At 40.7% G+C, this 15223-nt stretch overlaps 1 long non-coding RNA gene across 1 annotated transcript in view; it reads left to right on the top strand.

The window, feature by feature from the left end:
• Positions 1 to 1636: 1636 nt before the first annotated feature.
• Positions 1637 to 15223, top strand: part of LOC139829044 (uncharacterized) — a 45174-nt gene continuing 31587 nt past the window's right edge. Inside the window, exons 1-2 of the long non-coding RNA XR_011741260.1 lie at positions 1637 to 1693; positions 9737 to 9832. This is a non-coding gene — a long non-coding RNA (uncharacterized lncRNA). The remainder of the gene's footprint in view (positions 1694 to 9736; positions 9833 to 15223) is intronic.

Raw genomic sequence — 15223 nt, 5'->3', positions numbered from 1 at the left:
CCTGAACTTCAAGGTAATCAGTTTTGGTCAAACTCTACATTCCTTAAATTGTCGGCTCTAACCCTGAAATAAGAAACAACCTCTTACCTTTAGAAAAAAAGGAAGAAGCAGAAAAAGATTAGAAAACAGATGCTGGACAGAGTTAAGGAAACCTATTTGAATATTGAAGCTACTGATTTACTTTTTGCTGTGACCCCTTAATCTATGGTTTTATCTGTTTACCCCGCTTCAAATTAAACTGACAGCACGGTGCTGAAAATGAGTCACTGAAAGTGGAAAAACTTTGACATCATAAATCTCAAATGAGGACGGCAGGCTGCATGCTTGGTAGAATCAACTGTGTAAATTTCGGTATGGGCAGGCTTTTAATTGCAAAATTACTGCCTAGACAGAGCATCTCAATTTGCAAAAGCCTGCTTAAACTTCAAGGAATCTATCAGAATTGTGGCCAATCCACATGTTCTGCTGGCTGAAGACAGAGCCCAGCGCACAACAAGGAGCGCAGATGCCTCTAAGCCATTCAGAGAGCTGTAATTCATCTTATATTAAATCCATCCATAAACACGAAAGCAGTGGAGGCAGACTGGAAGCCCAGTAGAGAGCTGCCAAACAGCCCTTTGCTATCTAAAATGCTGTGCAGTAGGGATCGCACCCACTGAACCCCCTAAACATGGCTTATAATCCTGTACCAACCCGTACACTTGGCACATATTCAAGCTTATACAAAAAGCTTGTTAAAATATTCTTAAAACTTGAAAGTCAAGCACCAGTTAGAACACAGAAATTAAGGTGGTCCTACGCACGTTAATTTCGTGAACCTACATGAATAGAGACAAATAGCACCTGCATTTATGTGTTTGAGTTAAAGTTCCTTCAGTCTGCCAAAATGTAACAATCCCGTTGAGAAAACATTGCTCTCATGCACTCAATCACATTGTTGGAGTCAAGGAGGACAAACAATTAAACCTCATTTCTTCAGGAAACGAACCTACAATTAGTTGGTGACCACGCAATTAGGCGCTTGGGAGCGAAACACTGACACTCTCCATTGTTAAACACTTTGTTTTGTAATCTTAAAAAGGAATTAGTAAACTTTGTATCTTTTCCCCTTAGAAAGAGACCAACCCCGTCAGTTTCTTGGCGGTTTCACTAGTACCTGATACACACAGGGATCAGCAAGCAAGCTGGGCAGGCAGAGCCCAGCGCAGCACCCACCGGCACTGAGGTGCCCACCGGCCGGCAGCCAGCGTTGGAAACGGAGTTCACAAACACACCAGCAGAGCACGGCCACACCAAGGAAAGTAAAACTGTGGTTCTCACCTTTTTTGCAGGTAAACTTCACAGCAGCCATCTCCCCACAGCAGCAGTTACGCAAAGCAGCCAAGGCCCCTTGAGAAGCCAGACCATCCACTGCCCACACAGCACGACCCACTGCTGGCTGCATCCTCTTCAGCCTTCCAGAACATTCTGGGTTGCTAGGCAGACGGACGTCACAAATACCCACTTCTCAGGGCCCCCGCAGCGTTCAGCCAATCCCTATCGGGTTGGGGGCCAAGGGTTTTTTTGATTGGTGCATTTGGACCCTCCCTTTCTCACGCCTCACCACCACAGCGAGGCCGCCGCCCTTACCGCCGGTGAGGGAGACGCAGCGGCAGCGCCGCCAAGTGACCGTGCCCGGCCTCGCATCCCCAAGGTGAGACAGAGGAAGGGACCAAGGAAGGGGCTGCAGGTGTTTGTGGGATGGAGGGGTGTGAGGCCCCTGCCGTGCTGTGCTCCAGGAGAAGCGGAGTGTGGAGCAGGGACAGCCCTTCGTGTCACCCCATTGTGCAGGAACACAGTGCTGCGGGAGTGTGCACCCGGCCAGCTGCCATGGAACACTTCTGCTTTTCCTTTCTGGCTTTTCTTTGTGGTATTTTTGGGGGTGAAGAATTTTTTATTTAGGAAAATTCACACAAATGTTAAGATTCCAATTTTATCTCCGTGTCGAGAAAGGATAAAATATCTAGTCCATGTGTAAGAAAGTTAGAACTTTCGAAGGAGAAGATTGCTTTTTGTCCCTCAACGTGGGCAAAAGCAGGAGCCCACTTCAGGAGCTGCTTGATAAACCTTTTGTCCTGTCTCGTCTCCCACTTTTCTCTGGTTCCCAAAATCAGACAGAAGCATCCAAGCTGGAAACCTTTTAACTTATGTAATTGAAACTTGCTGAAGTCAAAACCAAATAGAAGCAGAGAACAATGTCAGAAAGCTTTAATGAGAGGTGACTGTGTCTTTCCCTGAGTAGATTTCATCTTGCTGAAAGACCTAGGAGCAATGACAAGTGACCAATTCCCTTGAAGGCTTAAAACTATTACTTGAATCCTTGAGGGAAAAAAGTTGAGAGAAGAACAGAGAAGCCAGAGAAAAATCAGCAGTTGTTAGGGTTAAAGTACAGATCACTTGAGGGGATTGTAACTACTTGACCTCTAAGTGAAACTTCAAGGAGTTTCCAGGGGATTGGTCCCAGTTTTATATTTGCCACTAGACGTCAGCTCTATAGACTGTGAAGAAAGGAAGCAAAGAAACTGCCCACCTGCTTTTTCTATCGGAACATGAGTGCTGATAAAAAAAACAGTGCAGCTTTGTGTGGAAACGTAGAATTTATGAAACCAGAGGAATTTCAAACCTTAAGTGAAGTGAATGATTTTGTCAAATATGCCAGTGCAGAAGCTACTAAAAGGTAGGGCTTGATCAGGCATTGTGCAGCTCAAGGATGAGGACATGGCCAGGCCACTTCATGGCTGCTGCTCAGTACTCAAGAGGACCAGAAGGCAGACAGCTACTGCCAGTTAAGTCAGCCTTCAGACAAACATGAAATCTGATTTCCATCATTCTACAGCTCGAGGGGTTGACTCTGGCCTGTCCTTTTATATTTATATCTCTATCATTGAATAGTTTAGAGCCATAGAAAAGAGCTCAGTGTAGAGCCATAAGAACAGGCTCAGTTTCACAGGTAGACTTTTCCTGGAAATTAACAGGGCTTAAGCAATACTAATAGATAGGTAATCATGTAGTTACAATGGAATCAGCTAATTAAAGTGATGCCAAATGGGAAATATCCACTATTCTGTTTTGGCAGGCAACACAGGAAAAATTATCCACTGCTTGTATGCATCCCTGAGCCATTTATACCTCTAATTCCAGACCTTTTCTCTGTCAGAGTTAAGGATTAAAATCTCTTATGAAAACAGTGTTAACAGGAGAAAAGCAAACAGACAAGCTTATTTTTGAGATGGTAGTTACATTCTGAAATTACACTCTGGCAAGTGGTATCCTCCCATCCTGACCGAATTCGATCTCTACAGTTCTTCAGCACATACTTGTTTATGGCAAAGCCAAAGTTTCTTTTCACCAAACAGTGAAAGCAGAAGCCAAATCAGAATAAATTAATATTGAATAGGTTTTATGGTGCTAGCCTTCTGAAACGAGAATGAAGGAGTAAATGTGATTCTGTCCCATTTTCAGACTCAGTATCAAACATTTACTGAATCAGAGCTCCACAGTCTGTTGAAGATTACTGAAGGTGCAAAAAAAAAAAAAAAAAAAAAAAAGGAAAAAATGTAAATGTATCCTGTCCTTTTGCTACTTAGGGAATATTTGGGACAAACATGGTGCCATCCTACTTTCGCAGAAAACAATAAATGGTTTGGCTGGATAACAGCTCCGTCTCTGAGCTGTCCATCCTACTCACCTCCATTGGTGTGAAAGGTGGAGCAAAGATAGAAAGACAGATGAGAAAGTAAAAAACGAAAGAAATTTATTCAGTAAGTTCACAGAATCATAGAACCATAGAATGTCCTGAGTTGGAAGGGATCATTGAGTTCAACTCCTGTTTCTGCATATGATAACCCCACAGTTCACACCATGTGTCTGAGGGTGTTGTTCAATCTCTTCTTGAACACTGTCAGGCTTGGGGCCATGGCACCTCCCTGGGAAGGTAGTCTCAGGGAGGCAGAGTTCACTCATTTTTACGAAATGCTGTGGATTTTATGAAAATATGTGATGTTATGCATTTTTGTTTGGCAACAAATATGAAGTATCACTTTTCATCACTCATATGAAGGGGAAAGTGAGTGATCACTATTTGTTTTAACCTGTAGAGAGAGCCTTCAGCAGCAAGAGCTGTCTCTAGAAGTAATGGGATGAAATAATAATAATTAAAAAAAATCTTTTAGTAGAAGCAGAAGGTACAGGGATAATGTTGAAGAAATACTGGAAATCAGTTTTCTCAAACTTTTTAACGGTAGGCAGACAAGCCATTAGTAAAACTAATGTTAGGCATAATTCTACAATAGCAAAAATGACTCCATGACTTAATGCATCCTTTCCATTTTTCTGTCTTCCACAATTCTTTTGATAATCTTATTGTGTAACCATCACAAGCAGCATCACCAGAAGTAATGGTTAGCTATTCTCAGACCACTTTTAAATTATTCACAGCAGCTATGTTTCCATTTCTCTGACTTATTCTTTTAGAAGTAACAGGAAGTAGAAAACATAGAAATGGTAGAGTTATGACATTACATTTTTAGAAAAACAGAAAGCTAAAAATTATCCAGTCTATTATTTCTTTGTTCAGCAATGCAAGAAGCATTGTCATCTTACTGAACAATGACCCACTGAAGCACTAAAAAAACTTCCTCAATGCTGGACAGATCCAAAGGTTCTTTTCTACTACTCTTACAGGAAAAAGGACACAAAGATTAAACTTTGCTAGGACAGAAGCTGTTTTGTTTTAATTTTAATATTAATAAACCTCTATGGTAAGAGTAGCCCAAAAGGGCAATCTTGGCAGCCACCTTTCAGTGCATCTTGCATAGGAGGAATGTTTTTAAATGTCACAACCCTCCCACCCAACCCAAGCACTTCAGTACTAATCTCTGGGGGTTTTTTTTAAAAAAAAAAGGTTATAAAAAAAAATAATAATTTCATCTGTCTACCATCTAGAAACTGGGCAGGTTTAAAAAGAGAACAAGATCTCTACAATGCATTTATTTGTCCTCATTTTTAATTTTTTTGGATAGTATTATAAAACAAGACTATAAAAAATAAGTAAGCTGGTATTTCTAGCAGGTGTAAGAGAGGGAGAAGACAACAAACATGTAAAGAGGTTAGTCCCAGTCTACAAACATGGAAAGGGGTTGAGTATTCCCTTATGTTGGAAGAACTCCTCTAAAGATCTTGTAAGCTGGCTTCAGGGCTGCTCTCTCTTACAGAAATATAGAAAAATACAGAGGAAGAAAGCTTATAAAAGGATGATCTGGCTCAAGGTCTGTATAATAATAAACTATTGGACAGAATGTCTTACACAATCTTCCAAAAGCAATTCAAAATGACTTGGAAACAAGCCAGCTGGACTGGAAGTGGGCTGAAGAACTGCAAACAAATGGTGATGTTACACAGTAATGTATTATATCAAGTTGTCCGCTCAGACACCAGAAAGAGCAGTGTTCTGTCAGGTCTTATTTAAAGCATTGCTCTGCTCTGGAAAGCGACAAGATAAAATGGCACCTTCTTTCTCAACAAATCTGATCTATATATGTATCCAGTCATATCTAATTAGTAACAAAAGTTTATTCCTATTGCTCCTACAGAGCCAAAATAGTTTAGAGTTAACGGAAGGGTATTGCTGCCAGTACATCATTGAAATCGTTTGGGAGGTTTGCATCAGTTATAGCTGTACAATAAGGTTTACAGGGCTGCCACTGGGGCCTTAATTCAGCAAATGGACTCTTTATTACCTGTAGTAATGCTTGAAATGGCAAAAAAAAATACTCGAATGCTTCTCTGGCTCTTTGACCACAGCCAGAGTTTTCCAGACTGGCAGCCAGATCCCTCCTCTTGAGTGAGATGTACATTCAGTAAAGACGCATCAGCGCAGGACAACCACAGACCTGTGTAATACTACATTTACCAACAAACTTTTCACAGTGAACTGAAATAGAGTGAGTGCCATGAGGATGGACCCAGGCTCTTCTCGGTGACAACCAATGAGAAGGGGCAATTGGTGCAATCTGGAACATAGGAGGTTCCACTTAAATATGAGAAGAAACCTCTTCACAGTGAGGGAGACAGAACACTGGACAAGGCTGCCCAGGGGTTTGTGGAATCTCTTTCTCTGCAGACATTCAAACCCACCTGGACCCCTTCCTGTGGAACCTCAGCTGGGTGTTCCTGCTCCATGGGGGGATTGCACTGGATGAGCTTTTGAGGTCCCTTCCAATCCCTGACATTCTGTGATCCTGTGTGAAATTTTGTGATAGTGAGCTTGTTTGTGATTTAAAAGTGGCAAGCCATGGGAATTCATTCCCTGTGCTAATGAAAAAATGCAAAATGATGACCTAAAAAGAAAGTTAAAAAACCTTGATATGTTTAATGTATAGTAGATAAATGGGCTTTCAAGTATCACTTCAGATTTTCAGTAATTCTACCCTTGAATTCTCTCGAAGTGCTTATAACATTCAATTTCTTAAAATGTACATAAGCTGCTTTAACTGGAATTAAGTGATTAAAAAAATACACATTGTGATTGGGCACTCACTTTCTTAGCCACAATGCTAGTGAATGTTTTGGAAACAGTAGGTGGTATTGATCTATCTTAAAATAAACTAAGCTAAATAATAAAGTAGTCTAAGTCAAACACATACCATATACTACAACATTAAAGGCTGTCGTATACTACATGAAATGGATTTCTTGTGGTTCGTGAGGAAGCATCAACTATTGACTGCACATAATAGACTCTAGCACAAATTAGAGGTGGACAGAGTCTCATCAGACTCCAAATTTCTAAAAAGTAAACAGAAAACTTCCTTACAAAAGAATTAAATTAAAAGGAGTGAGAAATGAAGAAATTAGACAGTGCTTTCTGGTAGCTTTTGGTATAATGACTAGTACATCCTCATTAATAAGTGGAAGACCGAACCACTCCATTCTGGAAGGTATCTTCCTACTTCATATAAGAATACCATTTCTAGAAAATACCCAGGAAGCAGGAATGCAGCCTAGATTATTTTTCCCTCATGCTGTCACAATTACTACTGCAGAAAGTCACGTGGAATCCTTCGCAAAATATGCCTGGTATAAGGAAATCCTTAATGTTTACATCTTGAGATGCACATTTACCAGGAGAAGCCCTTACAGGTGGTTTCTGTCCTACGGCCAACAGGAAGAGAGGTTGCCATTTACCCTTTGTTTGTCCTTACACTCCCCAAATGTGAAACAAACTGTTTCTACAGCAGCCAAAGACTAGAACACAAAACCAAACCCGAACATCCCCTGCTTATCCATATGAAAACTTAACAATACAACTTAACAAGATTGTTCACACTACTACAAACTTTGAAATTCATTATATTTTTCATTGTGATCTGCAAAATGAGGCTGAGTCCTAAAGGCTACTACCATGCTAGATTATAAGAGGCTCAATAGCAATATCAGCAATTCAAGTAAAGGTATTATTTCTTCCATCAGATTTTGATTCTCTCACATTCTAACACCATGTGGCTGAAATTTGCATTTTAAGTACAGTGACATGCTTGCTTCTATTACTTTGAAATTAGTCCCAAAATCAAGATCTCCTTTCAGGAATCCAAAAGACACTGTCAACTTAATCTAAAGAACACCAATTTTCTTGATTATAACTGAAGCCCTGTGAACTTCACCTTATTCTCTCACTGTTTTTTGTCAGTGCCCATGGCAAGAACAGCACGGTATAAAAACAACTTGTTGTCACTAAAAATCAGTAAATGTGACTAAACAAACAGATAAAGTAGGTAAACTGCAATTTTTATAACTACCTGTCAAGTGAAATCACACTTTGGAACACCTCATGGCGAGGTTTTAAATATCTCTACAAATACGTACTTCCATTGCCTAATTTTTCTCATTGTTAAGGATTTTTTCCACTAATGTCTGATTTAAATGTTTTCTTTTATGCAGTAATTTCACGCTATTGCTCCTTATTATGCCATTTTCAGCCACTATCAATAACACAACAGGGATTCTTGCTGCTCAATTATTTGTAGACATTTACGTCCCTATCATAGTCCCCCTTTGACTCCTTTTCTCCTGGTTGTGCATATCAAAGTGTGGTTCTGTCTGCAAAGTGAAAAGTGTATATAATGGGATATGGTATTTATCATCCATCATTTGCCTTTGTACCAAAATGATACAAAATTTGCATGTCAAAAGCCTTTCTCCCACTTCTCCAACTGCTAGAGCAGCAAACTCAGTCTGGGATCTGAAAGTCAAGCTGTGTTCCTTCTGCTTCATACATCATATTTCTAATAAAAGTTCCACAGTGAGCCCCAGCTGCAATTCTGCTGATGACGCATGCAGCAAAATGTATACCAGCTCGTAGCACCATTGGCTCAACCATCAGAACAGAAGACTGGATGCCACTCAAGTGATTGTCAGTGACTTGCATTAATCACCTGGAACAGAGTGATGTCAGTAGCTTATGCATATTATCTAGCAGAAGTCTTTCATTTAGATGTAATTTCTGGAGCTTAGTTTTGTGTACAAAATATTATCATTCCAGAATGGGGAGTACCAAATCTTAAAATATTTTCGCAGATTTAAAGTAGTCATTCATATTTTGCTATTTTCTAGTGAGTTGTTTTCCAAATGTCCTAAACAGTCATTAAATTTAGTTCCTTCTTTAACATGAATTCTCACTGCAGGATTTGAACAATGTTCTTCTGAAATGTGAGAGGGAGAGAAAGAAAATGAAAAGCTAATAATGAGTTTTAACTGAATAACAGCTTGTTTAATCCATTGGGGAGCTATCCAGAATTAAATCCTACAGTATAGAACACACATCCTTGCATGATCTTTCTGCCAGGGTGAAAGTTGCCAGCAGCCATCCACAGCTACAGTTCAACCCGTAGCAAAACAGTGTTTCTGTTCTGTAGGTCTTAGGCACCCTATGTTATCTCCCAAATTTTCCCTTGCATATTAGTGTATTCAAGAACTAGACTCCCTATCCGTTCCATGAGAAGCTGTCCTGGACACAACTGGGAACATGGCATTTTTTGTAATTGTCTAGTGCATGCTAAATATATCAGAAGGCAGGTACAGAATATACCCTTCTTGCAGTGAATACTGCATGTTCTCCTTGCCTTCTTGCCAGTTTGAACTTAAATTCACCTTTTCATGGAAGGCCAGAAAAAAAGTCATAACCTTTGTAGAGCCACTACCCTGACAAAAGCTCTGTCTGCAGATAAGTGGGCCCACATCCATGCTGTGTGATGAATTAGGATTGTTTTATGTAACACTGTATGTCCTGCAGGGCATTTTCTGTATGTTTACCATGAACTTAAGCATAAGGTCAGCATGTAGGCCTGATGTTGGTTGTGTTAGTAGTTACAGAGTCAGACTTCTCAAAAGTCACTGGTTTTGATTAGATTTGTGAAGTCAGTCTGATATTGATAAAGGTCATAAAGGAAGAAAGTCACCTAAGGTTTGCTGACTTGATTGGACTATGACACAGATAATTAAATGCCAGTTTCACAAATTACATGTAATTCTTACGCAAAGTGAGCATTGTTTCACTTGAACTTAGAGTATCAGGGTTGGCTCTCCCTTACTCACAAATGTCTAGCAATATAGACGAAATATTAAAGTATGAAAAAGTTTGTGGTGTTTTGTGTTGGTTTTGTTTTTAAGTAAGAACCTGACTCTGAATTATCTTTCCCAGAAAGAGTTGACTACGAGCACTCAGAAGTCCTGAAAGCAGCTCTCTCTTTCTCTGCCTGTCCATATGCAGTATAAACAGAAGGCAGAACAAAGCACGGTGAGTAACAGAAAAAGTTTTTCTTTGGAGTTGTTTTAATACAAATGGTTCTCAGGCAAAAATGAGTTATTCAAACAGGGGAAAGTGCTAAATTAGGACTGGACTATGTTTCTTTCATAAAGGACAATATCTAGAAGGAATTCACAAAAGTGAGGTAAGCTAAAACACACAATGAAGCAATGATTTAGACTTCTGAAAGCAATAAGTAATTTGAGTCAAAATAGAACAGTTAATAGATTTCGTGTGAGAAGACTAATACTTAAGACTGAACGGTTTGAAAATATTAAAGCAGAAACAGCAAAACATAAAAAATGAAGAGTCCCTGTGATAATAACTAAAGTGCAAAAGTTAGTGCAAAACAGCATCACTAGGAACATTAGAAATCTGTTCTACCTGCTCTTTAGGAACATTGGACATATGATGTTACAGTGTATTTCTTTATTACATCACACCATGCTCAGGCTAACGGGTTATTTGAAACCATACTACCAGTTTCAAAATGCAGACATGGAAACCTTTCCTAAAGCTATCTTCTCAGAATATTGCTTTTAAAATATATTTAATAAAAATGGTTAGTTAGTGGAAAATATAAATGCACTACTGAGCTACTCTCTATTTGTGATATTTTAAATTTGATTGAAAACAATTAGCAGATGAGAGAGATGCCTGTGAGCATTCATTAAAATGAGGCTTGTGGATTGTGACTGCTGAATTTCACTGTGCATCTGGAGCTGTTTACACTGATGGCACAGTTTTCCGTCATAATAAAAAAGGGACTGTTCCCTATAAAGGTTATGCTGGCAAAAAATAAAGTGTATTACATTTTTCCAAAACTTCCCATTGACAAAGCAGCACATTGTTACCCAAGGGGAATTTCTATATTGGATGACGATGGCTCATGGACAATTTAATTTGTTGTTTAGTTTAACAGCTTGTAAATCCCTCTCCTATAAATAATGTGCAGTTGTAAAAGCTGACTGCTAATGAGATGATTGACCCTAAAGGTCATACTGGCAGAATCCCCCATTGTTTGCTTAAGGATATCATTTTCATTTCATCTCGCTGAAATCTGACATTCAGGCATAACACAATGAGAAGTTAAACAAAAACATCGCATTACTGAAAGAAATAAGCTATTGTTTTATCTTTGAGAAAAAAATTGTTAGCTTGGACTGAAATGCTACTGATTTTGTTTTACATTAAAACCAAGTTCAAATCCAAAATTCATTTCAAAGCAAGGTGAGTGAGGTAAGGAGGTAGCTTTATTAATGTTTTGCTTGTTTTATATTGAATTTTTTGTCTCTGCCTGCATTTTTAAAATTGAATTGATAGAAGAATCTTATGCAACATTGATACTTAATGCACGAGAGGACAAATAATATGGACAACAGTTCTAACTTTAAAATAGTTAATACAGTAAAAATCTGTAGCCTTGCTTTGCCAATTCTGTGTACCCAGCAGTCTGACTAAAGCACAAAATTAAGTACAAGGTTGCTGCACTACCTTTTACTTTCTCAGTATCTACGATAGTAGATGTGCTCATATTTCATTCTTCTGTGCTCAGAGTGAAATTCATGCAAAAGAACTCCAAATTAGTCAAACACTGTTCAGCTTCTACCAGCTGTGCATCGTCTCCAGCATTGCTTGTTTGATTTCAACTACACAAAACCCAACAGCTGGAGTTGTGAAGAATCAAATAAGAATACTAACAAAGTTAGCTCTTGAGGCCAGATCAAGATCCCTCTTTGACTTAGATTAGCAATACAAAACTACTTAGAGAAGTCTGGAATGTAACTTATTTGCTCAGACCCATTGTAAGTTCTCATACAGTTTAATTACCATCACATATAGGGAACATTTGGGGCTTTTGTGTCAATATGCATCTTGAATCATGAATGATTTGATTAATATCTAAGAGTACACCTAAAAGCAAAATATTTCACAAATACAGGAAAGAACATGCATTACTCATCTGAGTTAATCCAGTAAGACTAAATAATGTAAATGAAGTGTGAAATACATTATAATTTTCCAGATATTAATTTTGGATAATCGTGGTGATTACATAAGCAGCTATCTGATCAAGACACACATGAAGAGATCTTTAATAATACCTCAGATACATCAAATACATTGTCAGATATCTCAGTACTTTTGTAAGCTTGTGATATCTACTAAAGAAAGCATTTCCACAAGACACAGCATTCACATATTGTTCTTATCAAAACATTAGTTATATCAAAAGCTCAAAATAATAGACCACTTGGCAAAAGTATACTGATTTTACACAAGGTAACTTTGTGCATTACTTGAGCCAATGGGTGCACATTTGAAAATTCAAGGTACTTTAAAAAGGGCAGTCTCTACCATTTAGTTCATAGCAACTGTAACGTATACTAACAAAAAGACTAAAATTAGCACTAATACTCACAAATCAATCTGAACAAAATTATAGCCTGTATGTAGGTAGATGATGCCTCAGTTTTGTATTTATGCATATTCGAACTTAATAAGAGCTGTGTGCACTGCATGTACCATTTACGTCTCTAAAGGTTCAGCAACATGGTGTTCAGGAATTCCAAGGTCTCCATGGCAATGATGCAGGTTGAACATCTGTTCCCTCCAAACAAAAAGTGATGACCATACTTTTATTCTACTTGGCATTGGTTATCTCTGAGTATAGTTACAGCTCAGGTCTTTATGACATCTTCAGATTCTGTAATATTTTCCCCTATTCTAGTTGAGAGGTCAAATGAAATGATAGTGAGAAAAAGCAAAGTTTGCTCGCTGGATGGAAGAGTAAAGATTTCAACAGTTTTTGGAAAAAAATCTGGTTATACCCCTGAGTTTCCAATTAAAGTAATTAAATATTCAAATATAAATTCCTTTTTACTTTGGAATCCTACAATGACAGACAAGCAGTCTCAGCAAGAATGAGTCATCATCTGCTTAATGTTCCATTCTTAAACTATATTATATTTTAAAAACAAATGCCAGTTATGCTACTCAGAAGATATCAACCTGATATTCAATAATTTAGTTTTCATTGTGTATCAGGGCATTTACTATAGCATTACCTGGATGTACTCTCCTGTAAGATCCATGTTCTTTTTAGCCTACAGCACGGACTTGTACCAACACAGACTCAAACAATACAGTTTTCTAGTGTAGGGAAGCTGTGAAGGAATAATGAGGTAAACATAATTTACCCACTGTAGACCCTACTCTTTTTCAGTTTAATGAAATTGAGATTTTTTTCAAATAAATCAAAGTTAAGTTTTGTGACTTAAAAACCCACAATATTCCAAATGTGGTCTCCCCAGGGCAGAGTAGAGGGGCAGGAGAACCTCTCTGACCTACTGACCACCCCCCTTCTGACCCACCCCAGGATGCCATTGGCCTTCCTGGCCACAAGGGCCCAGTGCTGGCTCATGGTCACCCTGCTGTCCACCAGGACCCCCACGTCCCTTTCCCTTACTCTGCTCTCTAATAGGTCATTCCCCAACTTATACTGGAACCTGGGGTTGTTCCTACCCAGATTCAAGACTCTACACTTTCCCTTGTTATATTTAATTACATTTATCCCTGCCCAACTCTCCAGCCTGTCCAGGTCTCTGGATGGCAGCACAGCCTCTGGCCTGTCAGAGACTCCTCCCAGCTTGGTGTCATCAGCAAACTTGCTGACAGTCACTCTATCCCCTCATCCAAATCATTGATGAGTATATTGAATAACTCTCCAGCTCTGTAGCACTAGTCCTGTAGCCAATTGTTTACAGACTGAATTTTTCTATTCCCTCCCATATCATCACCCAAAACTGAAAGGAGGGAATAGAACATCACTTGAGCCCCAGACTCTTTTACCATCCATCCCGAGGCCTTGAAATCTTTCCTAATTCCCCTCAGACTGCCAGATGCAGCTTCTTCCCCATCTGTCTGGAAGATCAGCAGTGGGTAGTAGTCCATTGGGTGCACCAGGTTGGGGAGCATTGCGGTGATGTCCCTGATCCGAGCTCCAGGTAGACTGCACACTCCCCTACGACGAGGGTCAACTCTGCAGATTGGGCCCTCCGTCCCTCTCAAAAGGGAATTGCCTACTACAATTGCCCTTCTTTCTTTCTTATCTGAGGCAGTATTGAGGCGTGGGATCAACTGCCTCTTTCTATGTGACCTCGTAGGTGGGCCTTGCACCACACCCTCACCTACCTCCTCTTCAAGATCCAGGGCCTCAAACCTATTACAGAGGGGCACCTGGGGAAGCAAAGCAGGTAGGGAGGGGGATTGCCCATGGCCCCGAGCTGGAACCTGCTTCCAACCCTTGTCATCTTTTCTGTCCCCTACCTCTGCCCAACAGCAACAGGACAGGGGCTGTCTCTGCCCCGACAGGGCAAGGGGTTCATCACCTTTTGGGGGGTATCCCCCTGGAGCCTCTCTGAGTGGCACGCCTGGGAGTTACTCCACCAGTCCATTTCCTGTTCACACTCCCTGATGGCCCTCAGCATGTCAGTCTCCTCCTTAAGCTTTGCAACCATGCTGAGCAGCTCTTGCACCTGCTCACCCCTCACACAGGTGGGATGCCGGCCATCCTCACCCGGCAGCAGCAGGCTCTGGCACTCCCTGCAGCCAGAAACCTGAACAGCCACGGTTCGGGGCAGACACTCTGCCTGAGTTGCTACAGTCTTCTGCAGACAAGCTCTCTTGCTGGCCAACACCATGGTCAGCAGCAGCATGGGACAGTGGCAACAGGTGAGAGTCTAACCAGCAAAAGGTGACAACCTCTACACCCCAGTGCACGAGTTACCACACCCGCTGCTGCAGCACAGCCTGGGTGCCACTCACCCGCGGCACAAGCCAAGTGTCCTTTCCAGCACCTGGTGGCAGCAACGTGTCGTTGTCCTCCCAGAGGCTTTTTCAAAACGAGAGGCGGGGGTGTGATCTCTGTACCTCGGAAATTTCGCTGAATCGGGAGCCGCCTCCGATCAGCTGAGCTCAGAACCGAGTGCCGGGGTCGAGTTAGGACGGGTTTTAAATCACCCGCCCTCGCCGTGGTGACGCCCATGACGTCACTGCTCTCGCAAGGGCTGCCGGGAGCTGCCGGGGCTCTCGAGAACCAAAGTGCCCGATTGGGAGAAAAAAGGGCACCCCAAAAAAAGGCTTCTCTGTACCTCGAAGATTTCGCTGAATCGGGACCCGCTGAGCTGCCCCCGATCAGCTGATCTCAGGAAGCTTTGGCTTATAAGAACTCAGCAGAAGGGGCAACTTTAGATGCTGATATGCAACATAGTTGTGGAGACACTGGGAGCTGTGCACAGAGCTGTTCTTGTGAAGGAAAAGTGTCTGTCAGTTAAATCATCCTGGCTGTGGTCGTTTGGGAGCAAAAGCTGCCCAGCTGTT

This window comes from Patagioenas fasciata, chromosome 13 (assembly GCF_037038585.1).
Source record: "Patagioenas fasciata isolate bPatFas1 chromosome 13, bPatFas1.hap1, whole genome shotgun sequence".
NCBI lineage: Eukaryota > Metazoa > Chordata > Aves > Columbiformes > Columbidae > Patagioenas > Patagioenas fasciata.
Note: the sequence above shows the minus strand (reverse complement) of the source record. Positions and strands in the feature narration are given on the sequence as shown.